The sequence below is a fragment of the Pipistrellus hanaki genome (assembly GCF_964339955.1).
Source record: "Pipistrellus hanaki genome assembly, chromosome: 1".
NCBI classification, from domain to species: domain Eukaryota; kingdom Metazoa; phylum Chordata; class Mammalia; order Chiroptera; family Vespertilionidae; genus Pipistrellus; species Pipistrellus hanaki.
The window spans coordinates 40,503,925-40,522,848 of NC_140503.1; the positions used below are offsets into that span (position 1 = coordinate 40,503,925).

Consider the following 18,924-nt stretch of genomic DNA (forward strand, 5'->3'; position numbering starts at 1 on the left):
TGACAGTTAACTAGAACAGAGAGGATTCCCTGCAAGGGGAATAGCCAGTGCAAAAGCCCTGAGGCCCAACAACAGTCTTGATGAGTTTAGGAACAAAGGTCAGGGCAGCTGCAGCAGAGCCGGCCATAGGAGATAAAGTCAGCAGAGTCCATCTTGTTAGGGCCTAATAACCTATAGTAAAGTATTTAACTTCTACTCTTAAAAGTGTGATGGGGCCAAGACCGATTTGGCTCAGTGTGTAGATCGTTGGCCTGAAGACTGAAGGGTCCCGGGTTCGATTCTGGTCAAGGGCATATACCTTGGTTGCAGGCACATCCCCAGTGGGGGGTGTGCAGGAGGCAGCTGATCGATGTCCCTCTCTCATCGATGTTTCTAACTTCCTCTCTGTAAAAAATCAATAATATATATATATATATATATATATATATATATATATATATATATTTTTTTTTTTTTTTTTTTTTTTTTTTTAAGTGTAATGGGGACCTGTCCGGTGTAGTTCAGGGGTTAAACATGGACTTATGAACCAGGAGGTCACGGTTTGATTCCCAGTCAGGGCACATGCCCGGTTGTGGGCTCAATCCCCAGTGTGGGGTGAGCAGAAGGCAACTGATCAATGATTCTCTCTCATCATTGATGTTTCTATCTCTCTCTCCCTCTCCCTTCTTCTCTGAAGTCAAAAATATATTTTTTTAAGTTTGATTGGGACATTTGAAGAGTTTTAAACAGGAGAGTGGCAAGATCAACCAAAGGACTTGTATGCATACATGTAAGCACAACAAATGGACACAAGACACTGGGGGGGAGGGGGGCATGTGAAAGGGGGTAGGAGAGGCTGAGGGTAGGTCAATGGGAGAAATAAAAAAGATATATATACTACTACATGTAATACTTTAAACAATAAAAAAAAAATTTTTAAATTTAAAAATACAATTTAGCCGGGACCAGTTTGGCTCAATGGATAGAGCGTCGATTTGGGGATTGAAGGGTCCCGGGTTTGATTCCGGTCAAAGGCATGTACCTTGGTTGCGGGCATATCCCCAGCAGGGGGTGTGCAAGAGGCAGCTGATCGATGACTCTCATCGATGTTTCTAACTCTCTATCTCTCTCCCTTCCTCTCTGTACAAAATCAATAAAATATTTTTTTTTAAATAATAGTAATAATACAATTTAGCTGAAACCAGTTTGGTTCAGTGGATAGAGCGTCGGCCTGCAGACTGAAGGGTCCCGGGTTCCATTCAAGTCAAGGTCATGTACCTTGGTTGCAGGCACATCCCCAGTAGGGGATGTGCAAGAGGCAGCTGATCAATGATTCTCTCTCATCAATGTTTCTAGCTCTCTGTCCCTCTCTCTTCCTCTCTGTAAAAAATCAATAAAATATATTTTTTAAAATAAAAATAAAAAATACTATTTATTCTATATACCTAATAAAGAGGTAATATGCAAATTGACCCTCACAACCTCACAAGATGGCTGCCTACAACCAGGCCAGCAGGAGGTTAGTGAGGGATGACCAAACGACTAAACAAGCAGGCTGTGTGGGGTTACCAGGCCAGCAGGGAGGGACAGTTGGGGGTGACCAGGCCAGCAGAGGGGACAGTTGGGGCAATTAGGCTGGCAGGGGGGGAGGGCAATGAGGGGCGACTAGGCCAGCGAGGAGGACAGTTGGGAGCAACCAGGCCGGGGGGTTGGGGCAGTTAGAGGTGATCAGGCTGGCACACAGAGGCAGCGGGAGGCAGTTAGGGGCAACCAGGCAGGCAGGCAGGTGAGCAATTAAGAGCCAGTGGTCCAGGATTGTGAGAGGGATGTCCCAGATTGGAGAGGATGCAGGATGGGCTGAAGGGACCTCCCCCGCTGCACAAATTTCATGCATTAGGCCTCGAGTGTATTTATAAAGATCTCACTGTGGCTGCTGTGTGGAGAGTCAACTCTGGGAGGCAAGGGTAGAAGCAGGAAGTCCATTGAGGAGAAAAGGTCTTAGATTAAGATGGTAGGAGTCCCCAAGCTAAGGACACTATCTACCACTGAGAAGGAACAAATGTATTATTTGGTCCCAAGGGACAGGGATAGGTTCAACAAGTGTACATACATTATTTTATTTCAACCCCACCAGTCCAGTCCTAGTCGGGAAAAGCCTCACCTCAGTTGCAGAGCTATTGGTGGGAGTTTGGGCCATTTCTCAAATTCTTTCCTCCATTTTGCAAAGTGACTTTAACTATTTGCCATTCGCTACACAAATGTTGTCCCCTCACCTCCTTACCATATTAAACAAAAAGAATGTTGGAAATGAGGGCAGGATATGAGATGGGAGCTGAAATAGCTGGTGGAAAAGAGGTGGAAGGTGGGTGGTTTCGTTCTGTGGCTTCAGGATTAGAAGATCCAGTTCTGGACAGGCTGACCCAGGCTTTTTGGCCTCTGGAGACTTGGCAGCGACACATTCAGATCAGTGATCCGAGAGCTGTCTTCCTTGGCTCTGAGAACAACCAGGCTGCCTCTTCCCTCGCTTACCTCTCCCTCTCCCTCAGCCTTCATTTCCCTCTTCCTCTACCTGCTCATTCCATCTCTCTTTCTCCACTCCCACCCACTTGCTCCTCCATACATACATACATACACGCGCGCGCATGCACACACACACACACACACACACACACACACAGCCTTTTGCCCTGCATCATCAGTCTTTTTTCACCTGACTCTTTGAAGAAGGTGATCCAAACATGGGCACCTTTTTCCCTTCAGTTTTATTTTCTGAAGGATCCCCGGTTCATCCAGCTCTTCAGTGCTGAATAAGAGACTTCCTTCTTCCTCCTCTCACCCTTGTAAGATAAATTAGGGTTCGCCCTGGTGCTGACACCTCAATTCAGGGTGTAACTGGGTAGGTGCTAGGAGGGGCATCTAGACCCAGAATCACGCTAGAGAAGGGCTCAGAGCTTGCACTGCATGGCCTCCTCCACCAGGTAGGAATACACTTCTGCTCCACAGTCCAAGGCCAGGAGCCTTCAGTTGCTCTTGTATAGTTATCGCAGTTGTCTCTACAGTATAGGGTTCTGGGACCCTCTGGTTGTTCGATAGCAATGGCTGATTGGAGAGTACTTGGCTGCCTGTATTTACCTGGGCTTGGCAGGCAGCATATCTGTGGTCAGATTGTGCAAACCTGAAGAGAATGTGTAAACAGGATAAGGCTGCTTTCCAAAGGCCAAAGCCCATAAATAGTTCCTTGTGCTTCTGACCTAGTTCCCTCGCCCTTGACAGAAAGCTCCTGAGCAAATGAACAACAGTGAGCTATAACTGCTGGAGGTTGATTTGCAGATGACAAAAACTGCCCTTCCACCTGGACCAAAGACAGAACCAACCTCCAGTGCTTTGCTTCCTGGGAATTGGGAAGTCCAGCAGAATATCCTCCATGGGATATTATTCCTTTTTCCAAGTCAGGTAGGCCCACTCTTACAGCTCTGAGTCATTGGAGTTTCCCAGATGTAATGCAAAGTGCATGCAACATGTCATATGTGAGCACCAGAAAAATACTTGCTTTAGTTCTATAACCCTCCCACATATTGTAATGCAAGAGAATGACCCCTGGTGTTGAGCATTTGGGGATTAACTCCCTTTTCTATGGGCTGTCTGTGGCCTTGAGCAAGTTTCTCCCTCTGTACAGTGAAATTAATAACTACGTTCCTTGCAGGGCTGATATAATGGCAACATGCAAGTTCCTCCACCCAGCCTGCTCCTGGGAAGGAGGCATCCTCCTGTTGCAACATTAACCTGCAGAGATGTGTCTGCCTCTGAGAATGGAGATTAAATCTACACTATGCAATGGGCTACCCCACCAAGAACTCAGAAATTACAACAGAGCCATAGAAGGAAGATGTCAGAAAACAATGAGTGTTGTGGAGAGCGGCCACAGTGTTTGGACAGGTTCAAGCCTCGGACTAATGAGAGGGCACAGTCCTCTCATGGCAAAGCCACGCACAAGTCCTAGCTTGGAGGGCAAAGCCCTCTCAGCACAATTATAGCTAACAGCTATAGTTGTAAGCTTGAACCTATGGTTCGAATCTGTGGTCCCACGTGGCTGAGTGATGTTGGCTTGGTAGAGTTCAGGTGCATGTAACTGAGTAGATTCCAAACCCACGAGAATGTTGTAAACAGCTTGACCACGCCCTTACTTTGCCTCATGGCATCTGGCTATAAAATAAAGACATGGCTTGTAGTCCAGGGCACTGTCATTAGCTGTCCATCAGAGAGGACAGCATCCCACCCAGACCCACCTTTTTTCTCTTGTCTGTCTTTTCTCAATCCTTCACCACCCCCTCTCAGGCTCACCAAACCTGGCTGAGTTGGCTCAGCACATGGCGCCCGTGTGGGGCTGAGTATGCCATGGCCATGCGGGCTCGGCACAGAGTGTAACAACCAAGACACCACCAATGACCAGTCTCTACTTGCCCAGTTTCAGAGGACCAGTGGCCCATTGGCCTCATCTCTTTCCTCTTCCTCCCAATCCTTACCACTCCATGAAAAGCAGATCTAATGATTGTCAAAAATAAAACCTAAGGTGTAGGAGTGGGCCAGAAAGTCAGTGTTGTCTAATTTCTTCTCAACCCACTCCTCCTTGAATCTTGGTACAATCAGGCATCCTGGGATGATAACAGAATAACAATAGATGGCTCTTAGTGAGTGCTTACTGTGTGCCAGGCACCAGAGTAAACACCATACACAGATTAGCTTGTGAAATTTGCACAAACCTCTGGACGACATACCAGCATTAGCAATCACTGTTCTTCAGATGAGAAAACTGAGTGTAGACATTGTATGGTTTGCTCATGGCCTGGGAACTAGAGTATGGGAGAGCACCAGGATTTGGATCAGGCTGTCTGACCCCCACCTGGTCACTCTTTATCCCCTTTTAAACAGAAAACTTAACTTCTACGGCTAAAAATCTCTTTATTTTATTATATTTTTATTTTGAGATTTTTCACTTGAAGCTAAATCTTAATGTCATTAAAGTCACAAAAATATGCTAATTTAAATACCAACTTCTATTTACCAAAAATAGAAGTTGGTATTTAAATTAGCACTGATCTTCTTTACTTATTAACTCACAAGGAAACACCTTCAAAACTGTATTTTGTTAAAGTTTCTGTACTAAAATATAGAAGAAGTGAACCACACAAATATTGAGAAGTTAAAAATTCCTCAATATTTTTATTCCTGGTATCACTACCACAATTTACAATACATCAGTATACCTGATGTAATGAAAAGGGGGGGGGGGGGGAAGGTACCTCAGAAAAAAGACCTGAGGGATGTGCATCTAATTGGCATGACATTACATTCATCAATAGCTGCACACTCTGCAAACTATGGCTCTGGCAGTCCTGAACAAAAAGGATTTCCTGTTTAAGCTACAGTCACTTTTCTGGTCCTCCTCTGGCAGATTCTTATACTTCCTCTAGTACAGTGGTCAGCAAACTCATCAGCCAACAGAGCCAAATATCAACAGTACAACAATTGAAATTTCTTTTGAGAGCCAAATATTTTTAAGCTTAAACTTCTTCTAATGCCACTTCTTCAAAATAGACTCACTCAGGCCGTGGTATTTTGTGGAAGAGCCACACTCAAGGGGCCAAAGAGCTGCATGTGGCTCACGAGCCGCAATATGCCGACCACAGCTCTAGTGCATTTGGGACAACTGTCTCAGAGTCACCTGCAGCTTTCCTGACGGCTCCTCGCTCGCTCTCTTGCTAAGAACTGTAGCCCCTTTTTCTGCTGAGTTTTTAGAACCTTTTGCTACCATATCTACCACTTCCACCACCAGATCCATAACCACCACCACAGGGGCTGCCAGAGCTTCTTCCACCAAAACTGTTCCCCTTCATGTTGTTCACTGTGATTTCCAAAATCATTTAGCTACCACCACCACCATAGTTACCACCAAGATATCCCCCTTCATTGTAACCATTGTATGTATCCTCCACCACCGCCACCATATCCACTGCCTTGGTTTCCATATCCTGGTCTACCACCACCACCATAGCCTCCTCTACTGCTTCTGAGAGGGCAGGGCAGGGCGAGGCGAACTCCTGACTAGAACCCTGACTCCACTGTGGGGCAGGGCGGAGTTATCCTCCATTTTGTGTAACTGGACCCTAGGCCTCACCCAACCAATCAGGGTCAGCCAAAGCAGTGACATCACCACCGGTGTAAAACCCCGGGACTTGGCGAAGTTCACTCTCTCATCTGCCATGCTGTTGGCGTGAGTGGGACAGAGCCCATGTTAACATGGAAGAGGCTCTCTTGTTAATTGCATCGGACTTGGCTCCCTGCTGGTCTTTGGGGAATCACAGAATCTCAGTACAACACTTCAACCAGGACCACCGCCATGGTTGCCACCATCACCTTCAAATCCATTATATCCACCATCACCTCCTCCATAACCACCTCTGCTCCCATCTCCATAGCCTCTTCCACCAAAGTTTCCACAACCACCAAAGTCTCCTCCATGACCTATGGTGTCGCCAGATCCACATCCACAGCCTCTTTGCGATCCATCCAGCAGACTCCATTTCTTATTTAGAAAGGGCCTTGTTCACTTCACAGTTATGTCCCTTAACAGTGTGGTATTTCTGAACAATTTTACCAATTGTATCATGATAGCAAAAGTTACAAAAGCAAATCCTCTTTTTTTGCCCACTCTGCTAGTCTTCCATAACTTTTGTGTTTTCAATCTTGCCATACTTTTCAAAATAGTCTCTCAAATTATATTCTTCTATATGGAATGTTAATGTAAAAACCACTCAAACCTGTAAAGAATTTTGTGAGTTCATTTGAGCCAATCTGTCGACAATTACAGGGAAGCAGAATCTCAACGGTTTGGGATAATGCTCCAGGGAATGGCCAGTTCATACCTTGTTTTTATAAATTACCTAAAGGAACAGATGTAAGTGGGTTACATGAAATTCATTGGAAATAGATTAGGGAGAGAAAGCAAAGTGGGGAAACCTCTGGGATAGGATAAAAGTGAGATGATGGCCAAAACCGGTTTGGCTCAATGGATAGAGCATCGGCTTGGGGACTGAAAGGTCCCGGGTTCGATTCCGGTCAAGGGCATGTACCTTGGTTGCGGGCATATCCCCAGTAGGTTGTGTGCAAGAGGCAGCTGATCGATGACTCTCTCGTTGATGTTTCTAACTCTCTATCTCTCTCCCTTCCTCTCTGAACAAAATCAATAAAATATATATTTTTTTAAAAAGTGAGATGATGGACATAAGCTTCTTTTACATAGATAAATACAGGAGAGTTAGCAAAGTTAACAGCTGATGATTAGCAAGATAACAGTAACAAGGAGGGAATGCAGTGGAGCCATTTGTTGTGACCTGAGGAGTCCGGAAAAAGGGAAGTTACAAATTACCCAGACATTTCACAGGTATGTTATCTTAGCTGCAAAAAGATAACAGGCTCAGTAAATCTGAAGTTGATCTTTGTCAGAGAAAATACTGGCCTGAGACATGACTACCCACTATAACCTGTTTGTAGTTAAATATTTCATTTCCAGGTCATCCTTTGTGGTTATTTTAGGTCTGAGTTTGCACAACTGCCATACGGGCCTTCCTGAACTAGTCAGGTTAGCATCTGGCCCCTTTCATCCACACTTCTTTAGTGCCAACAACAAAAACGTTGCCGAAACCGGTTTGGCTCAGTGGTAGAGCGTCGGTCTGCGGACTGAAAGGTCCCAGGTTCGATTCCGGTCAAGGGCATGTATATTTTTTTAAAAAAACAAAACAAAAAAAAAACGTGCTTCCCTGTGAGATGGGCACCAGGCTTGACAGAATCCTCTCTAGAAACAGCTCTCTTGGTTCTACTACTCGCCCATCAACCTGGTGTGGCTGGGCACACATTGCTGCATCCACCTCTTCTACACAGGAATGAGTCACAAACCAAAGCCCCGGAATGCTTTGTTTGGGGGTGTCTCAACACCACACAACCTGTGAGTGTGCCCCATTTCTCAAAATGTTCTCTTAAACTGCCGTCCGTAGTTCCAAAGCTCAGAGCACCAATAAACAGTTTTCTCAGCTGCTCTGGTTCTTTAGAATCATGGCCCTCCCTCTCTTACCCCCTCCCCACTCTCCTCTTCCAGTGGCCTCTGCCACAGCTGGAATCAGGCTGGGGCCTACAAGCCTTTTTAAAAGAAAGAAAGGGTTTATTGGGCCATAAAAAGGACCAGATCCTGGGCATGAAGCCTGAACAACCCACAGCAGCGCTGGGTGGAAAAGGTGACATGTCCGCTGTCCTGGAGCTGGCCATGCTTGTTTGGGGGAAGAATGATGTTGTTTGAAAGAATTTACATTGGCTACAGGTGAGTGATGGATCCTCCCTTCCCCCAACTGATGGACGTAGTATGACGTAACCTGCGGCCTGGACATTCCTGAGCACCTAACCAGGCACCTTATATGGACTGAACATTGAACCACCGATCAGCACCTGCCAAATACCCTAAGCCCTCGATTCCTAGGTCCCTAATCATGTGCCTTATATGAAACCACCAATCAGTGCGTGCCAAGTACCCTAAGCCCCATCCCTTCCCATTCCTCCCCTCAGAAGGCGTGTCCCCTCTGCACGTGCTGCCACGTCCCCTGCGAGACAGCCCGGCAGGTCCTTCTCCTCTGATAAAGCCTGTCGTCCTGGTTTCGGCCCTCTGGCTCATCTTTCAGTGAGGGGAGCTAGTTCCAAAATCGATGAGGAGTCCTAAGGAAGAAGGGTTTGCTTCTTCGTATTGGTCATGGGCAATTAGAAAATGCAGGTGTAAGTCAGTGAAGGCTCCTGGGGGTCAGTGGCACCTGGCCATGTCTTTTAGAGAATGGGAGTTAATTCACCGTTCCAACAAACACTCACAAGTGTGGGCAGTCTTTTGTCAGCCGGTTCCCAACCATTAACAGGCTGACTGCTCTTTCTCTCCCTCTCCAGCCTCCTGTCACGTAATTTAGAACATTCAGAATTTTTTTCTTGTCACCCAACCTGCTTTCGGTAGCTGGATTCTTGTCTGGAGGTCCCCTGCTTTCTGTGGTCCTGGTCACTTCACCTAGGCCAGGGTCCAATGAGCTCCTCTGACCAGCCATCCTGTGCTAATGGGGAAAGGCTAGAGAAACCCTTCCCCACCCCCCCTCACACCCCCAGACATTCCTCCTGCTGTGCAGGAAGGCAGGTCCAAATCCGAAGCTAAAGCCACCTCATCCCAGAGGCCTTCCTTGGTTTTGCCCTGAGCTCTACACCACTTTACACCTCTCATGGGACCCTCCCCTACCTCTCATGGGACCCTCCCCTCCTGGCAACAACTGGAGTCTGCACCGCACTTTAAAGTCAATAAAGCACTTTCTGACCCCTATCCAGCCTCCTCAGCCTCCTCCTCTTCCTCCTCTTCCTCCTCGGCTTCTTAACCACCTTCTACACCCGGGAAGACACAGAGCATGGTCAGTCAGCACCTGAGCTCTGGGATCCCCCTGCCAGCATCTGCTCCACCGCTTGCTTGCTAGCTGCACAACTCAGGATGGTTGTTTATTTAAGTTCTCCACCCTATCTCCTCCTCTGTGAAGTGGGGATAATAATAGTGCCTCTCCTATCTGGTTGTTGTAAGGGTTGAATGAAATACACACACACACACACACACACACACACACACACACTCACACACACACACAGAGCAAGCAACTCAGTAAGTGTTGGTTATTGTTGTTATTATCTCACCAGGTCCTACGCCAAACCCTACGGGAATAAGGAAAGCAAATCAGTCTGTCATCCGATGTAAAAATGAGTTTAAACCCGATAATCTCTACGCTCTGTTCCAGCACCATTAAGAGCTGATTCTAGCATGAGTCACAGTTATCCATGGACACGTCTTAGCTCTTCTAGCCTGCAGCAATCTCCTCTAGGCCCAACCTCAACAGAGGGACAGGGGACTGTCCTGCCAGGTCCACGTTAACATGTAATCATCACCCAGGCCTCATCCAGGCATCGGGATGGACCAACGAGAAATTCCTGTCTAGCACTCAGCACAGTGCCCGGCGCAAAGTCAGCTCCTCATAAAGCAGTTCATGTTGTTGTCCCATCTTACAGTGCGGCTCTCTAACACGATGGTTATAAACAGAGACTCTGGAGCCACACTGTCTGGGTTCACCCTAGGGCTGACCCTGTGAGACCTCGAGCAAGTGAATTAACCACTCTGGGCCTCAGTTTCCTCATCTGTAAGATGGACATGAGGCTAACAGCACCCGTTGAATGAGGATGTTGTGTGATTCAAATGGCCTAATCTGAGAAAGACGCTTTGAACTGTGCTTGTCAAACGCTTGGCCCACACAAGTGCTTTTGGTCATCCTTCACAGGTGAGGAGGCCCAAGCAGTAGTGGAGTTGGGATGCAAATCTAACCAGGTGCCTGGACTATCCCAGAACCTCAGTCCTAACATCAGGCTGCGTTCCCGCCCCAGGTGATCCATGGGCATTTGAACAGGAGCCTTCTCTAAAGGTGGAGACCCCAGCAGTGGAGGGAGTGAGCCAGCACCAATCACTGGGGTGAGTGAGCCCACAGGATGCCGTCAAATCATTCCAGAGAAGTGACCTTTTCCTCGCCTGTGTCTGGCCCCATGGCTTTAGCATTTCATTAGGGCCACAGCCCACAAGCCCATAAACTTGGCACCACCCACCACTGCCCTCTGGCCTGGAATCTGCAGCGAAACCCTCCTGTGGACATTGATGGAACATCAAAGCGGGGCCTCGGCTTTCCAGCACAGGCCCTGCCCTTGGGGCGTTTTCCATTTCTGAAGCGTGATTCAGCCCAGGAGACAGGACCCGACTGGCACAGCACGTATCAGAGGAGGGCGAGCTGGGTGGTGGATGGAGAGGAAGAAAAACAGACGGTTAGTGCTGTGCTGGGTGGGTCTCACAGCTGCCCAGGGCGGGGGGGGGGGGGGGGGGGCGGGCAGGAGCAAGCAGAGGGAGCATGCCCGCTGCAGGAGCTGCACAGAACATAGCCGCCCACAGTTGCCCACTGACCAGTGGATCTTCCTTGCAGTCAAATTTCTTGATTTACACATGAATCCAGCTATGCTTCTAAAGCCGCGGGAAAAGAACACTAGTATCAGCTCACATTTGTGCAGCACAGTATGACTTTAAAAGCCCTTTCACACCAACAGCCTTAATCTCGAGTTGCTTTTATTTATTTTTTATTTTTTTTAAAAATATATTTTATTGATTTTGTACAGAGAGGGAGAGAGATAGAGAGTTAGAAACATCGATGAGAGAGAGTCATCGATCAGCTGCCTCTTGCACACCCACCACTGGGGACATGCCGGCAACCAAGGTACATGCCCCTGCCGGAATCGAACCCAGGACCTTTCAGTCCCCAAACCGATGCTCTATCCATTGAACCAAACCGGTCTTGGCTCGAGTTGCTTTTATAAATAATGTGATTCTCTTGTTACAAAGTAGACCGTGGGTTATTGGGGAATACTGGGGAAATTTTTAAATGTAAATTGAAATTTTTCAAATACACCTCTAGCAATAACATTTTCAGTAAATTTCCAGCTAGTCTTTTTTTCTAAGTCCACATACATATATAGTTCATTAAACAAAAGTGGATGCTTATGACATAAGGAGTTTTATCTTTTTTCGGTTACTTGACATAAAGTCTTGAGCATTTTCTAATGTTATCAGTCATTCTACTGTAATAATTCAAAAAGTCTATGCCGAGGTCGGTTTGGCTCAGTGGTAGAGCGTCGGTCTGCGGACTGAAGGGTCCCAGGTTTGATTCCGGTCAAGGGCATGTACATCAGTTGCGGGCACATCCCCGGTAGGGGGTGTGCAAGAGGCAGCTGGTCGAGGTTTCTCTCTCATCGCCGTTTCTAGCTCTCTATCTCTCTTCCTTCCTCTCTGTAAGAAATCAATAAAATATATTTTAAAAAATAATAATAATTCAAAAAGTCTGCTTTTTGCCCAACTGGTGTGGCTCAGTGGTTGAGCATGGACTGTGAACTAGGAGTCTGGATTTGATTCCCGGTCAGGGCACATGCCCCCTTTGTGGGCCTGATCACCAGTAAAGGGTGTGTAAGAGGTAGCCAATCAATGATTCGCTCTCATTATTGATGTTTCTATCTTTCCCTCTCCCTTCCTCTCAGAAATCAGTAAACATACTTTTGTTAAAGTCTGCTTTTATTAGCATAGGTTGCTACAATTTCTATAGCCACGCCCTAATTGTTGGACATTCGAGAGGTTGCAAAAATGTTACTATTACAAATAACACCACCACGAACATCTTTTTACTTATATTTTTGTCTCAATATCTAATTATGGTCTAATGACAAATTTCTGGTCATTGAATTACTAGCTTGAAGGATTTGAATTTTTTTAATACATAGAGCTGAATTACTCTTCAGAAAATATATTCATTGACACTCCCCGCCCCCATACACACACCCACCCCAGAATGTACTTCTTACTCTCTGTTTTGACCCTGTGAGCAGTGAGTTAGGTAACAGGCGTCTCATGTTGCAGAGGAGGACAGTGGGAACGAAGACTTTAGGTAACTAGCTGGGGTTCACACAACTGAGACTGTGACTCTAGCCTCCTGGGTTTCCTGCCAGGGACCCTCCCACTCTGCTCCCCAAACAAGGAGCGCTCTGAAAAGGTTTTCCTGAGAAATGGATTTGTATAACATTCTCTTTTTGTATCCATACTTGTTGGTGAAGCCCTAGCTGGTTTGGCTCAGTGGATGGAGCCAGCCCGTCCGTGTTCGAATGCAGTCAAGGGCACATGCCCAGGTTGCAGGCTCGATTCCCAGTAGGGGGCATGCAGGAGGCAGCAGAGCAATGATTCTCTCTCATCATTGATGTTCCTATCTCTCTCCCCTCTCCCTTCTCCTCTGAAATCAATAAACATATATTTTAAAAAATACAAAAAAAAAATACTTGTTAGTGAAAATATTTTTTAAGCCGAAACCGGTTTGGCTCAATGGATAGAGCATCGGCTTGGGGACTGAAAAGTCCCAGGTTCGATTCCGGTCAGGGGCATGTACCTTGGTTGTGGGCATATCCCCAGTAGGGGGTGTGCAAGAGGCAGCTGATCGATGTTTCTCTCTCATCGATGTTTCTAACTCTATCTCTCTCCCTTCCTCTCTGTAAAAAATCAATAAAATATATTTAAAATATATATATATATTTTTTTTTTTAAATCTTCAGCTTGTTGACCTTATTTGTGCCACGGTCCCCTCTGGCAATCTGAGTAAGCAGCCTACCAACCCTTATTTTTCAGAATAAGGTATTTATATGTACGTAATAACATACATAGGATTATAAAAGAAGCCAGTCATACTAAAATATAAAAACAAAATGGTGATATGGTAACACATCTGCTCTTTATAAATGCATTAATAACAAGATCTAGCACTGCATGTTGACGGGGCAGGGTCCTGAACACCCCTGGACATGCTTGCTGAGTGTGCCAGGCTGCAAGGCTTATCCATCACGTGATACTGAGCAGTTTCAGTATCTCGTCACTTAGGCAACCAGGCCAGCCTATTTGCTGCTTGCTTCACTTACTGCTTAAAAAGCACTGGGCCCTTGGCCCTAAATTCCTCCATTGTAACATAACACACTGCATGTGCTCCTATCACCTGGCCCTTTGAGTCGGCCTGTGGGAATCAGAGATCAGGGAAACAGCACAGATACACTGACACTGGCTACCACTTCTGCTGTAATGAAGTCTTTCATCTAAGATCCGGAAGTTTCATGCCTTCTGTCAGCAGCCATGAAGCTGTGGCAAGCTGTCTTGTTAGCTTGCAAGTAGGACAGCTTGCCCCTTCAGCCATTTCGAAGTGGTGGTGGGCAGAAATGCCATTTTGAGAATATGCAACAGCTCTAATGCAGACTGAAAAGACCTGTATTTTTATGGGTGAAAAAGACAATAGGGTTTATTCATAATGGAAGGAAATGCTAAATTTCAGTGAAAGGGTTATGCAAATGTCAGCTGCTTTTTCATTCAAGCCCACAGACTTTGTGAGAACTCCTGTCTACTGCCAACTCCCCAGAAGGACACCAGAAAAACCTGTTGATCGAGCAGAGTCAGTCCGAGTCTGTTCCATGGGTACTGCAGTGAGGGCGAACACCAACCCAGCCAAGGCTTGCTATGACAGAAGGGAGGGTTCAAGAAAGGCTATTTATAGGACTTTGGGATCTGAGCTCAAGTGGTTTAAGGTGGTTTTTCAAAGCAAAACAAAAACAACAACAAAATGATGGGGATTGGATGCAGTTTGTGACATTTAAGACGTTTAGGATTTGTACACGCACAAAAGTGAGGGTCTTGAGGAAAATCTTGATAAATAAACTTTGTCACATAAATGAGCTCACTGCCTATGTGAGCAGTCTGTGGTGCTGAGAGCGTAGCAATCTGTCCTGTCCCCGATGACCAAACTCTGAAAAATTAAATTCTTGAAGCACACAGTTAATCCATTCTCTTCCAGGGCAGGAGTTTCCAGGAGGAGGGTGTCATGTGGGTATGGGTGGTCTCGGTTCTTACTCACCAAGACCAACTGAGCCTGAATCTCCTTTTTCACAAAGGAGAGGGCCTGCCAAAACTGGTTTGGCTCAGTGGATAGAGCGTCGGCCTGCGGACTGAAAGGTCCCGGGTTCGATTACGGTCAAGGGCATGTACCTTGGTTTTAGGCACGTCCCCAGTGGGAGGTGTGCAAGGGGCAGCTGATTGATGATTCTCTCTCATCGATGTTTCTAACTCTCTATCCCTCTCTTTTCCTCTCTGTAAAAAATCAATAAAATATGTATTATTAAAAAAAAAAAAAAAAAAAAAAAAGTGAGGGCCTGCCTGTTTTGGCCTCTTTTTGCTGTCTGTCCTTTTCATCTGTGAGTTTACCGTGAGCAGGGCCTAAACCTTATACTCCTAGATGTGAGGTTTGTTTTCTATATGTTTGTAGTCAAAGTGTGTAATATACACTACTTATGTTTGATTTTATTTCCTGCTTTTGAAAAAATTAATATTGTGTCGTAAGCATTTTCCCATCATATTATATGATTTTTATAAAAGCCATTTCAGCCCTAGTCGGTTTGGCTCAATGGTTAGAACATAAGGAAGAGAGAAGGAGAGAGAGAAACATCGATGTGAGAGCAGAACATGAATTGGTTGCTTCCTGCACACACCCTAATGGATTAAAACCTGACACCTGGGCATGTGCCCTGACCAGGAATCAAACAGGCAACCTTTCTGTGCACTAGACAATGCCCAACCAACTGAGCCACACCAGCCTGAGCTGTGCCTTTTTAATTGTGTGAATGTCCTACCTATCCAAAAATACAGTTTAAAATAATCTCTCTTTGGCCCTGGCTGATGTAGCTCAGCAGTTAGAGTGTTGGCCCTCACACTGAAGGATTTCAGGTTCGATTCTTGGTCAAGGGCATGTACCTGGGTTTCAGGTTCATCCCCAGCCCTGGTTAGGGCATATGCAGAAGGCAACCAATGAATGTATAATGAATGTATCTCTCTCACATAGATGTTTCTCTCTCTTCTCTCTCTCTCTTTCTGTCTCTCTCTCTCTCTCTCTTCCTCTTCCTCTCCCTCTTCATTTCTCTTTCTCCTTTCCACTCTCTCTAAAAATCAATGGGAAAAATATCCTCAGGTGAGGATAAACACACAAAAAAATTTCTTTGAATATTAAAAAGTAAATTAAGTGGTAGTATACAAATTTATGACTTCTACAATCTAATCCAGGGTTTAACATTACTATGCTATTATATTACATAATTACATATTTCTCTCTGACTTAATAGAGTTTAATATAAAAAATAATTTTATAGTTTTTGTTAAATTAGTATATAGTCAATATGTAATAAACTTATAGAATGCAAACTTCTTGCAAAACAGTAGTTATCAGCCCTGGCTGGTTTGGCTCAGTGGATAGAGTGTCGGCCTGAGGACTGAAGGATCCTAAGTCAAGGGCATGATTCCGGTCAAGGGCATATGCCGGGGTTTCAGGATCCATTCCCAGTGCGGGGCGTGCAGGAGACAGCTGATCAATGATTCTTTCTCATCACTGATGTTTCTGTTTCTTTCTCTCTCTCTCTTCCTCTCTGAAATCAATAAAAATATATTAGTTATCAGCCATGCTTATGTCACCTGAAATAAGTCTTCCTTATTTTGGAAAGAACCATTTAAGTTAGGAGACAGCAAAGCAATGAGGTTCCATGCTCTGGCTTTAAATGGAACTGGGTCCACATCTGAATTCTGCCACTTCTCAGCTGTGTGACTCTGTCTATACAAATATTTTATCTACTTTTGTGTCACTATTTCCTCATCTTTTCAATGGGCTGTATACTACCTACCTTGGAATGTCATATGGGAAACAAATATTATAACCCATGTAACACATTGCACTCAATAAGGGTTTGGTGCTTGTTTTTAAATGTAGTCTTTTAGTTATGTATGGTGATCAGATTATCATATTTCTGGAGAATTTAATGACTCGGCAAAGCTGCCTCTTCTTCCTTTTTCCTAACAACCAGGTTGCTGGGGAAATAGTAGTCAGATTTGCAGAAACTAAGATGCCGCCTGGAAAGTGAAAATTTAAAATCCGACTACTTTCTTTCCTTATAAAGTTTGTGGCAAACTAGGAAAAATGGCCATGCCATTTCCCCCTTCTTGTACAGGAGACCCTTTGCACGGAACTTCTTCCATCAAGAGGTGGAGTCTACTTCTCCACCCCGAGAGGCAGGGCTTGGCCATGTGACTTGCTCTGGCCAATGGCACCAGAGCAAATATGGCCAACGTAGAAACACTAAAAGTGCTGGCACACTGGGTCTTATTCTCTGGCTGCTCTTTGGAATCTGGAGACGGCCAGGTCGAGAACCCAAGGCTGCCTAGAGAAGAATGAGAGGTCACAGAGGGCAGAGAGATGGGTGTAACTGGAATTTACTTTTGTCAGCTGAGAATGATGAAGGATGACCAGGGAGTTCAGGGTGTACTCCCAGGCGTGACTTGGACAGTGGACAATGACATTGAAACTGGGTAAAGAAGGAAGGCGGAAGTTAGGGAGGGAAGGAAGGACAGAGAAAAGGTGGTAAGATCAATCAATTGTAGGTCCCACTGGAACCAATTATTGGACTTGTGGTGCTGGGGGGATGTGCTGGGCAGCTAGAAGGAGTGATTAGAGCCTAAGATGCTTGAAACTGAGATTATGGAAGCAGATGAACTACATAGTTTGTGGACTCAGTTAAAAATGAAAACGCAGGGCCCCTTGTTCAAAAGCTTTTTCCTTTCTTCCAATGATTCCTCTTGAGTTGTGGTCTTTCTGTTTGCTACTCAATGTCTAAATAAAATAAAAATTTTAATTATTAGCATGAAATTTTGAAATTTTATTCATTTCTTGATTTGAAAGACAGAGGAAGAGTGAGAGCGAGAGCGAGAGCGAGAGCGAGAGCGAGAGAGAGAGAGAGAGAGAGAAACATCAATTTGTTCCTATTATTTATGCATTCATTGGCTGATTCTTGTATGTGTACTGACCAGGATCCAACCACTACCTTGGTACATCTGGGCAACAATCCAACCAACTGAGCTACTGAGGCAGGACTAGCATGAATTTCATCATTCATCGTTATACTGTGCAGTCCCAGTTTTAAATGCAGATATCGCATGTGGATTTGCCAACATTACACTTATTGTGTATTATGGCTTGTCCCCTTGGGTGCCTTGAGCTGTCCAGAAAAGACAAACACAGGAAAGACTGAGGAAGTTTAGACGGAGAAATAGAAGTTCCGCCGCACCCCTGCCCCAAGCTTGCAGCCGGACTATGCTCCTCTGGGCACGTGGACACTCTCAGGGTGAATGGTGCCCCTTCCCGGGCCTCCCAAAACCCACACCTCCTTCACACGGGGTGCGGGACCCCTTCACACGGGGTGCGGGTGCACGCGAGCGCCCTGGCGGGGTGCGATGTAGAGAAGTCAAGCCAGGTGTCCGTCCCTCCTGCCCAAAGGCCCGCTGCCCAAACCAGGGCAGACAGGCAACCCCCAGACGGTACAGCCAGCTTGTAGCACTCCGCACCTGGATCTGGGCAGGGAGAGTTCGCCACCACGGCCCTCTCCGTGACCGCGCCCGCCCCCTGCCGGCGACTGAAGGTAGTAGCTGTGGAGAGGGAGGGCAGGGCCTTAGCCATCCCTGGAAGGCGGGACAGCGTGTGAGCCAAGGCGCAAGCTCTAGTGTCCAATGAGACTTCACCTCTAAAACTCAAATTCAAGGATGAAAATTGAAAATGTCTAGGGCAGTGGTTGGCAAACTGCGGCTCGCGAGCCACATGTGGCTCTTTGACCCCTTGAGTGTGGCTCTTTCACAAAATACCACTGCCTGGGTTACTCTATTTTGAAGAAGTAGCGTTAGAAGAAGTTTAAGTTTTTAAAAAATGTGATTCTCCAAAGAAATGTCAATCGTTGTACTGTTGATATTTGGCTCTGTTGGCTAATGAGTTTGCCGACCACTGGTCTAGGCAATGACAGCAGAGCGTGGGGCCACACATCCCTAAAGCCAGCCCATAAGTAGGTATTATATACCAATGATTGGTGATAACATCTAGGGAGCAATGCTGTCGAATTGAAGTAAAATATGGACCACGCATGTGAGCCATGCGTATCCTTTTAAATTTTCTAGTTAAAAATAAAAAAAAAGAGGGAAAAGAAGCAGGTGAAGTTAATTTTAGCTTATATTAAAACACTATCATTTTAGTGTGTCATCAATATTAACAATTTTGAGACATTTTACCCGTTTGTTTTTCATACTAAGACTTCAAACTTCAGTGTGTAGTTCACACTTACAGCACACCCATCCCAACTCCTTCGCCACAGGAATGGAATCCTAGAGAGCGAAAAGGAAGTGTGTGGCTGCACCTGTGT

General features: G+C 45.7%; 1 pseudogene across 1 annotated transcript; it reads right to left on the bottom strand.

Annotated features, from left to right (window-relative positions):
- Window positions 1-5,771: 5,771 nt before the first annotated feature.
- On the bottom strand, window positions 5,772-18,194 carry LOC311611875 (heterogeneous nuclear ribonucleoprotein A3-like; annotated as a pseudogene). The gene is made up of 4 exons: window positions 18,060-18,194; window positions 7,773-8,100; window positions 6,358-6,763; window positions 5,772-6,046 (listed from the first exon to the last, which is right to left on the bottom strand). The product of its transcript is annotated as a heterogeneous nuclear ribonucleoprotein A3-like (transcript).
- Between the last annotated feature and the right edge of the window lie 730 nt (window positions 18,195-18,924).